Source organism: Leuresthes tenuis, unplaced genomic scaffold (genome assembly GCF_036924035.1).
Source record: "Leuresthes tenuis unplaced genomic scaffold, fLeuTen1.0.hap1 SCAF_11, whole genome shotgun sequence".
Taxonomy (NCBI): domain Eukaryota; kingdom Metazoa; phylum Chordata; class Actinopteri; order Atheriniformes; family Atherinopsidae; genus Leuresthes; species Leuresthes tenuis.
In genome coordinates, this window is record NW_027325365.1 from 15,770,557 (window position 1) to 15,780,542 (window position 9,986).

Here is a 9,986-nt window from a genome sequence, read left to right on the forward strand (position 1 = left end):
AAAAGAGAGTGTGAGAGAAAAGGCAGATGAGTCACTTGTCACTGTCTGAAACGAGTTACTGCGTAATGTATTGATCTGAGAGAGCGCTTTGAAGTTTCACCATTTCAGAAGGACCGTAAAGCTTGACTTGGCTTCTAAATTGGAGTCGGACTTTATCTGAAACCTTCCAAAATTCTATCTCAGCTTGAACAAAGCCTGAGGAGTGCCTAAAACCCTATTAAATGTTTTAATCATTTCCCAGCTTGTTTTGGGTTCTCAGCAACGGAGCCATTCTTCCTTAACCCAAAATCTGCCTGTCTCTCTGGAGGCATGAAAATGAAATATCACTGTGGACACACTGCAGCCTTTGTGTGCAGTCATGGCAAAAAGTAATCCCAAGGAGGTCTTCAAGAAGTGACAGTTGAGTTGAGATTTTGTTTCAGGAACAGCACGTGACACATAACTAATGCGAGGCACGTATTTTGCATGTGTACCGTCTCTGCCTTTGTTCTGAGTGTATTCTGCTCAGAAATGTCTTATCTGCTGAGCCGACGTGTTGTGTGTTGAGCAAGCTGAGCCGTTCAGGACTTGTTGTGCGTACATGTAGCTTCAGCAGCAACTGATGTCTGTTTGGGTTTAATGGAGCGATACACTCGAGACTTTTTAGGAGTCCTCAGAGTTTTCTTAGTCTACGCTGGAAAGTTTTTGAACAGTCCAGAGAGTTTGTGATTTCAAACTTCCATGTTGATTTCTGATCTGAAGTTTTTTTTTTTTTTTTTTTTTTTTCCCCCTCATAGGTTTTGGTTCTCTGCCTAAAAGATGATGGTGGCATAACACTGCAAAAGAGACAGGCAGATCTTGTAATGAATCTGAAAAGAAAACTTTAAGTCTGGTTACAGAAACGGGTTTCTTGTGAAACTAGAATTATTAGAAATATAGTTTTAACAACTCTGTGTTGAACTAGAAACGCACAGCTTCCTTTTGTTCCACTGTGAAAGAATGTGATGCAACACTTGAGCTTTTTAGGTGAAAACACTGTCGTTGGGTAACCCAAGAAAGATTCTTTAAAAAAAAACAAAAAAAACTTGCTGCCGCAGGTGGAAAGTCCACTTTGTATGAGCTGGATTGATGGTGAGCATGCTGCTGGACTGAAGCCAGCAACAGGAACCAAACATGAAAGCCACAGCCTTGTTTGTCAAAAGAAGAAAGGAAAAAAGCGGGCAAAAACAAACGCTGGTTGCTGATGGTAATGGATTCCCACCTGCATTCTGCAAATGAAGTCGAGATCAGCATTTATTAACAGTAAAGTTTAATACTCAGGTCTTATTTATTTCTAAAAGTGATTGAGTGCGTTCTGGATGGCATTAATGTGACATTTAGAAGAGACGGGCATGATTGAAAAGCTGAGGTTTTGGTCATGCAGATGGATGGAGGCTAATCTTGGCTTGGTGGATGAGAAGACGGATGGCATTATTGAAGGTGGAGTGAAGGAGAAAAGCCCAGAATGAATGAGGCCAGGAGAAGGACGAATGGAGGCAGGAGTAATCTGTATACGATTGAAAAGAGCACAGAGGGAGGGAATGACAGATGATCAAAAAGGGAGGAGACGCGAGGCAACCGCGGTGATTGAAGAGATGGAGTCGAGTAAAGAGAGGAAACTGAACTAAGTTAGTTGTGGGAGCATGGGACTGAGGAGAGGTGAAATAAGTTCACCGGGTGCAGAGTTGAGGTATTCAGGTCGGCCATGATGACATGTTGCTCCCTGGCTGCTCAACTAGTTGATAGTAGCTCTGAGTTCTCTCCTGAAGAGATGACTCTGATCTACCTGATCATGGTGTGCACCCCACAGCATTCAGCATGTGAGCGAACAGACGGGATGGATGAAGACTGCTCTCTGCCTTTTAATCTTTCCATTATACTTTGTGTTGTTTGCTGTAATTCTGTCCCTGGGATGAATCGTGTCACAACAAACAGTTTTATGCTAAACTCTTAACGGTATTTGGTTTCCCACTGACTCTCTCCAGTCCCCTTAACTTTCTCTCCTCTCCAAACAGGTTATTTCAGAAACCGTACTTAACTCCACGGTTAGCGGTCAACCAGCACACAGGCTGTGCCTCAGGGCCTCCTTAGAGGTTGTCTGGTTAATGCTTCGTAGCACTTAGAGGCATCAACAAGCCCTGTGGTGTTCCAGTGAAGCGTAGAACGCATGAAAGCATGCTAATCCCCCACCAATAACCACTACTAACCACACACACATCTCTTTTCCTCTGTGACCCCCTTCCCATCCAACCATCACACTACTTCACTTTCTGTGCCTTCCGAATAGTCTCTGTAGCCGAAATGGTTTGATGAACACAGAGATGGCAACACTAGAACAGACACGGCAAGATTTGAACGTTGGATTGAATCATACTGCGATCTAAGTGTTGTTAGATTTCTTTTAGATGGAGCCAAGTAGGCAGGAAAAGGAATTTGAAATGTCAAGCGTTTTTATTACCTGGTTAGATAAAGATGGTGAATATAAATCCAGTTCCAGTTTACTAACTTCAACAGGTTCAGATTCTATTGTTTTGACATTCAGTTTGTAAATGACAAGAAATCTGATGATGGATTTCTCTGAACTCTTTTATACGCGTGCTTTTATGCTTGGTCCTGAAGATACTAAGATATCACCTCTGCTCGTGTGAAAAATCTAATAAAAGTGATCTGTTAGTATAAAACAACTCATAATTGGAACAGCAAACAACTGTAATGCCAAATGATGCGACTGTTACAGGGTTAGGAGCTAATGGCCATAAACACTGTGCAACACACATCAGAAACGAGGTTTATTAGATTAGAGTTTTAGGTTCCGAACATTTTGAAGCGACTGCTGAGACAAAGTAGTGCAGCTTATTTCTTTATGTATGTGTAGCAGTGTTTGTTTTCTTACCTTTCTTCTTTTTAAAGCATGGAGACTGTGTGGAAATGGAGGGTTGACAGAAGTTTCTGGACCTGTCCAGACTTCATAGCAGCTTCATGTCGCCGTATAGAATTTGTTGGACGTCTTGTGTAATGTTTGTCAAACTCGCATTTGTGTATTGTGCTGCTGTCACCACTTCTTCATCTAAAGAAAAGAGGAGCGTTGTTTGTTTTTCAGCATTTCCTCTTGATACTACCCAGGCATTCTACTTTCATGTAGCTCATCTTTCTTTTGAAAAAAAAGAGAAAAGTGCAGTGAAACTAAATGAAAGCTTTTTGTCTGTAAAAGACACTTTTTTTTAAAGCTCATTTACAAAGAACAAGGGCATGTCATTTGAATTCATCATTGTTTCAGACTGCAGTGTAACGCAGAATCCATCACATGGGACAGTCTGTGTGGCACCGTTGCTAAACTAATAAAGCTAAATGTTAGCATCTGTGGACCGGTGTCTGTTAGAGGCACATACCCCCCTGTGTCCTCGCTTAGAAAAGCAATGCTTGAAGTTCTTGCCGCTCACCACAATAATTCATGGGCATTTTGAGACCTGTAATCGAGGGAGTGGCATTTCTGTGTGTGTGTTTGCCTGTGTGCGTACGAGGCCTAATGTATGTATGGGAGAAGGAGTGTAAGGGAACGTGTGTTTTTGTCATAGGGGACCACAGACTGTCAGCTTCATTTCCCAGCATCATGTAACTGAGGACAGGCCGGCCTTATGGGACCTCGAGCTGAAAAACAGCAAAGTGACATGACACACATACACAGGGACACGCGTGCGCGCGCACAGTCGTCAGGGCACAACGTGGAATCCTGGTCTGGTCATGCTCTGTGCTATAATCCAGTTTAGAAGGATTAATTAGGATTTAAGGAGTGTAATGTTATCAGTGCGTGATCCATTCACATGCTTGCACACTCGCTCATAAACACATATTTCACACTGTTTGAGTGGATATGTAGGCCACAGATTATTCCGAACTAAGAAAGAAAAGTTTTTAACTGTATTACTTTCTCATTCAGTTTCCCCTCCTCACTTTCTCACTCCTCTCTACTTATTATCCTCCTTGTTGCTTATTACCCTCTCCGACTCTTCAGCCATCCTCGCGCTTCTTTTCCTCCCCTCAGTTCCTTTCACTTCGTATGTGAACACCCATGAAATAACTTTTTCACTCCTCTCCTCTCCTCTTTCCTGTGTTCTGTGCCACCATTATCTGGTCTTTAAAGGTCTCGTGTAGGCTTTCTTTCATCGCTTTCATCCTGCCAGCCCGGCTTTGTCAAAGAGAGAAAGATGAGAGGTTTCTATAGCTCAGCTACTCTTTCAAGATGGCTTCAGCATTCAGGTGTGCCTCTCTGGATGTCCATTTTGCGTCTGGCTTCCCATTTTTCACTCGTCCTTTCTTCAGCGATGAACAGTGCGTCTGGGGAGGTGCGGCACTTACAGTTGCTTGACTCAAGTCACTACATCTCGGCTGTGTGAAGTAGCTCTGCTTTCAGACCCGAGCTGAGCAGCTTACCTGTGTCCTTGAGAGAATGCTTTCATTCCTCCTCTATTTTCCCTCTTCCAGCCGTCCTGCTGCTCATTCACGGACGTATGCTCATACTCTGATTAATCTTACACAATGACTTTAAAGACGGATTCATAGATGAAAGGCCGTAAAAAAAAAAGAGTAAAATTGGCAGGGTGAGCAGGAGGGAAATGAGGACAAAGTTAAAACAGTGAGAGTACAGCATGAGGGATGCTGCTGTTTATGTCTGCTTGACTGTAATTTTCTGTGCGAGTCTCCCTGCCAGAACTGTTGAGGTGTGTGTTGATACCTCCTTAGGCAGACAGTAATGATATTGCTTTTATTAATGGCTGATTAATCTTTCAGCACACACTGCTTCGCTTCGTCATCAATCCTCTCAACTCACAAACACACAATGCTGCCTCTCTGCTCTCTCCTAGGACAAACATTTGAGTCCACCCTGGCAGTAAAAGACTTGGTGTCAGTCGTGCTGTTGCCACTGCGCTCAGCATTATCCATTACTCCCATATTTCCATGCCTGTGATTTATGTGCTCTTTGTCTGCATTCTTCAGCTGTCTTCCCCTGCTTCTTTCTCGCTGTCTGCCACCTTCCTTCTCACATGTTCCCTCCGGCGCTATTGGCAGCACTCTGTCTCTGTCAGGTGCATGTGAGATAGCCTTCACGCCAGTGACTTGGAGGAGATGGGCTTTTGGATATCACAGCCTCTATTCAACTGGTTCTTTAACTCTTCCCTCACCGACAAGCGGATAATCGTTTGTTCCAGCTCATCTCTGTAGATTCGATTGAGGGTTAGTTGACAGTAGATTGCACTGCATCCTCAGTCCTCTGCCAGACATGCACCTGAGGTGTTCGCCGTCTATTTTTTTTGTTGCCGTGCTTTCTTTGAAGGAAAACGTTAAGAGTTGGGTGCTGTGTGGTCACAGCATTTCAGAGGCTCTCTGAAAATCTGAACTAATGGTACATTTCTGCTGAGGATTTTGTGTTGAAGCTTCTCTCTAAATCTCTCTCAGGGAAACTTCTTGTAATGTAATTGTTTTAGTTTAGTTTAAATTTGGTTAAGCAGGAAGCATGCATGCGTGGTGCTTGCTGTGATGAAATATGAAGTTTGCGCAGGTTTGAAACTCTTGCAAGCTGCATTCATCCCGTACAGAATTAAAGAAGTTCCAACTGAAATAGTCTTGGCTTTTCAAAGCTTTGGCCTGCAGTTACATTGAAATCAAACACTAAGGCCGCCTGACACATGTATCTAAACTCTTCTGTGCAGGCTCTTGATTCTCTGCTTGAGAACCAGTATTACAAATGGTTTTACATTACAGGAATCACACCATTCTATAATAAAGTAAAAACTGTGATCCAGAGGCTTTTAAACATTTCAGAACACACAGATGCTCATTAAGTATCTGTTGGTCAGGCAATTTCTTGTAGGGCTTCAGAATGTATTTAATGAAATTGTGATGTCATTACCATAAATTATTCATAAAACGAGTGGAAGTTTGCTGTAAATATTTTAACTGAAACACTTTCATTTGTTATGCAGCTTGTAAGTGTTTTCATAGATCTATTTGAGTTACATTTGAGTTTGTGCGCGCGCGTGTGTGTGTGTGTGTGTGTGTGTGTGTGTGTGTTAGGGGAGAGGAAGAAAAAAAAAAAAAAGAGAACTAACAAGGCCAGTTTTGCCTTTAGGCTATTTGGCCCCAAACTCTCATCAGCCTGCTGGTGCTGAAACAGAGAACCTTCTGCCCCTTGCCACTTTGTAAACACACACACACACACACACACACACACACACACACACACACACACACACACACACACACCCAGATACACACATGAAGAAACCCACATGCATTCATAACGCTCACAATCAAAGTACATGACTAAATAATCTCCTCATCTCTTGCTGTCATCCTTACTTGTTTTATCAGTGCTTCCCATCTTCTTTTATCCACCTCCCTAATCTGTCTGTGTCTCTATCAGACACTTTCCATTCCCATATCTTGCCTCGGAGACGAGCTCTTTTCTTACTTCCTTCAACCGTATCTTGTTTCCTCACACAGCCATACATCCAGCAGTTTTAGATTACTTTCACAATGTTTCTTTTCCATTTCCCTCTGTCTCCATCCCTCTACCCTCCTCTCATTTTTCCCCTCTTCTCCCCATGCCCCCCCCTCCCCTCTTCTCAGCGGTGGTTTTAATGCATTATGAAAATGGACTCAGGCTATGAAAGCGAAACAGGACAAGTTTGCCTGTTTAATGTGACTCCTTTCACTCCTCATCTGCCTCATTGGCAGCATGAATTTGCGCGCGTGTGTGTTTGTGCTGCTGTGCGAAGTTGTGCTTTTTGTGTGCATATTGGTATGACTGGGGGCACACGCATGCACATTCTTTGCTTTTTCACTGTCAACACCAAAGGCTGAATGTGACAAACGCATCAGCTGGTTTTTAGAGATGTGGCCGCTGATTCTCATGCTCTTTAACACGAACTTCCAACACTAAAGTGTGTGCATGCTTCGGACGTGCATTAAACTGCATGAATAATAAAGTGACAGGCGGCCGTGTGGAACACATGTTGAGAGGAGATGTGTGTTAATGGAAAAGCATGTTGGGGCATGGATAGATAGACGGAGGGGTGTTTGAGATGCTGGGTTTTACCCCACAGGCTGGTGTGACCTGGATGGAAGTCTCCCCATGTCTCTCCTTTACTTTCTTCCTCGCATTTCATCTCAGCCTGGCCTCACTTTGTTAATTTGTGTGGAGTTTAAGCTCGGCATCTCTGGAGAGAGAAAAGTCATCCTGTGGAGAGATGGCTCCAGATGAGCTGATTAAAAGGATAAAGATGAACTGACGGTAGATGCAGAGCAGCAAGAATGCAACCGATGAGAGAGATGGGTGCCAACAGCACGTGTGTGATTGGGTCACTGAGTCATCTTATACTTTAATGTCAACTCGCAGTATTTAAATAGACTGGATGAAGCTGATTGTATTTTAGCTGGAAGTTTAATGAACTTTCGCTGTGAAAGAACAGTCGCATTGATTTTAAAATAGCCTCTTTTCTTGTCATTGCCCCCCCACCCCACCCCCCTCTGCCTTTCTGCCACCTCTTCTCTTACTCGCACTTTCTCTCTGATGTTGAAGAGAAAGTATGTGTGGCTGGCAGTGGGTATTCTGAGCGTGGACGGTGTGTGTGTGTGCATCAGAGTTTAATTGCGGTGTGCATAGAAACGAGTGTAATTAGCCGGCGCTCGCTTCCCTGCCGCCCAGCTAACAACCAGCATCCCCTCTGTGCCTGCTCTTTCTCTCTCTCCCTTTCTTCTTTGTCTCCCTCCCTCCCTCCCCTCTCTTGTCTCCTGCCTGTTGCCACAACGACAAGCCCCACTCCGCCATTGTTCCCTGCTGTTCTCCAAGAACAAAGGAGGAGGCTATTAGCTCCCTGAGAGAGGAGTGGTGGAAATGGAGGATAGGGATGGAGAAAAGAGAAAGGATTGCTCTGAGGGTGGGATAATGAGAGTGTGGGAGAGAATTGGCGAACGAGTGAGGGAAGGAGAGAAACGGGCATTGGAGGAAGTGCGGAAGGACACAAGTGGGGCCGAGTAAGGGAACAGGTTTGGGAGGTGTACAAAGAGAGGAGAAGGAAAGGAAGAAAATGCAAGAAAAAAAAACATGAGCAAGACTTTCAGAGCAGTAGAATAATAGAAAGAATTATGGGGGCAGTTGAGATTGCCCTTTTTCAGGAGAAAGAATTGAATTGTGAAGTTATTCAATTTAATTCAGAGAAGCATTCTTTCATCCCTATAGTTTCATCCCCTTTTTGCCCTTTTTCAATCCATTATGACCTGAATCTCAGTGTTTGTGTGTGCAGCGTTCGCGTGAACACTCTTTATACGCTCATAACTACGTGTCCTTGCTGTCCTCGCTTTTGTGTGTGTGTGTGGAGTCCGTGTGAGGGTCATTAGTAGCGAGTGTAGGCGGGTAATGTGCTGTCTGCAGTGCTGGCCATCTGAATGTTAACAGATTGTAATGCAGGACAGAAAGTGAATTTGGTTTCCAAAGGAAAATGGAGCAAATTACACTTTTATAGCTCTCTGCCACTATCCTTTGCTCCTGCCATTACTCACTAGGTGCAGCGAGGGAGCGAGTGGGAGAGCAAATGATTGGGAAGATGTCCTCACAGCGGAAGACGGTTGAGGTGTGATGGCGAAACTGTGGTTCATGGAGAAATGGAGGGACAGCTTTCTTTTTGACCTTATAGAGGAAAATCTTTTGTACTGTCCCAGAAGATGTTTTGATAATTGTCTAGATTTCCAATCGTGGTTGAATGTACTGTAGTTCACATCCTTATGTTTCCAGCGAGGTCCGTTGTTCTCTGCTGTTATATCTAGATGCTCCTCATTTTTACGGCTCTTAAGTTGGAGTCTAAGCAGGTTTTAGAAATTAGCGAAACGTTATTCGTGCAATTCTAACGGTGATGTAATGGCGTGCAATGCCCACACGCGTGTTTGTCTGTTCCATACTGTCAGTGTAGTTTAAAAGGCAGATGCAGTGTATGTTATTTCTAATCTGGCCCGGGTGGTGGCAGCCAGGAATAGACGGATCTCGGCGGTTGCAGCTTTGTAGCCTTTACTGCCTTTTGGCCATTTGTTCAGCTGCTATTTACCCATGTACAAATGGCACGAGGCAGCCAGTTAGATGACAGTGGCCAAGAATGATGAGTGAGAATTAACGCAGTTCATCGTGTAACAAAAAAGCTTTTAAATAACTGAATTCAACAGGTATAGCCATGCTGAAAGAAATCTGATGCTTCATCAATCCGTCAGAGTGAATCTCAGTGCTGCATAACATCTGACTGTAGGTAAATGTAGTTTTTTTATTTTTTACTTTGAATAACTTCACACCTCCCCACCTCCCCACCACTGACCTCATGTTGGCTAGAAAGAACTGTTCAACTCATTAAAGTTTGATTTTTCTATTAAGATTCTCTTCACTCACGTTCTTCACCCTGACATTATGCATATTATCTCATTCAGTGCTGCTGTTGGCCTCGCTTTTTTGACACCGTTGACTGTTTTGAATTTTAAAGACCGTTGCCAAAGGTCAGTCACTGCTCAGATAAAATTTCACTGTTACAGTTTAGAGAGACATTTCCAGTAGGGATGTGAAGGTGCCCGTTGACCCCGCTCGGCCTGTAATGTGAGGGCTTTGATGAATTTCAGTATGCATGCCAGTAGGGTTGGCTTTGAAAGCTGTCCAGCTGCTGTCCCAGTTTTATGAAGCAAACATGCTGTGTTAACTTAAAGTACGTGTCGAGTTTGTGTTGGAGTTTTAATCAGCCCTCCTGAAGTGGGGAGTTCACACAGAAATACTGAAGCCAGCCACATGTTGAGCGCTAGTTCCTGTACATTTTATGGTTGTTTTCTTTATTTTTTACCATCTGAAACGTTCGCAGTCTTTTGAGTTTTTGCGGTTCTCCGCTTTTGATCGTACAGCTTAGTTTGTGGAGCGTATTTGTTCAGGAATTGGGTCTGTC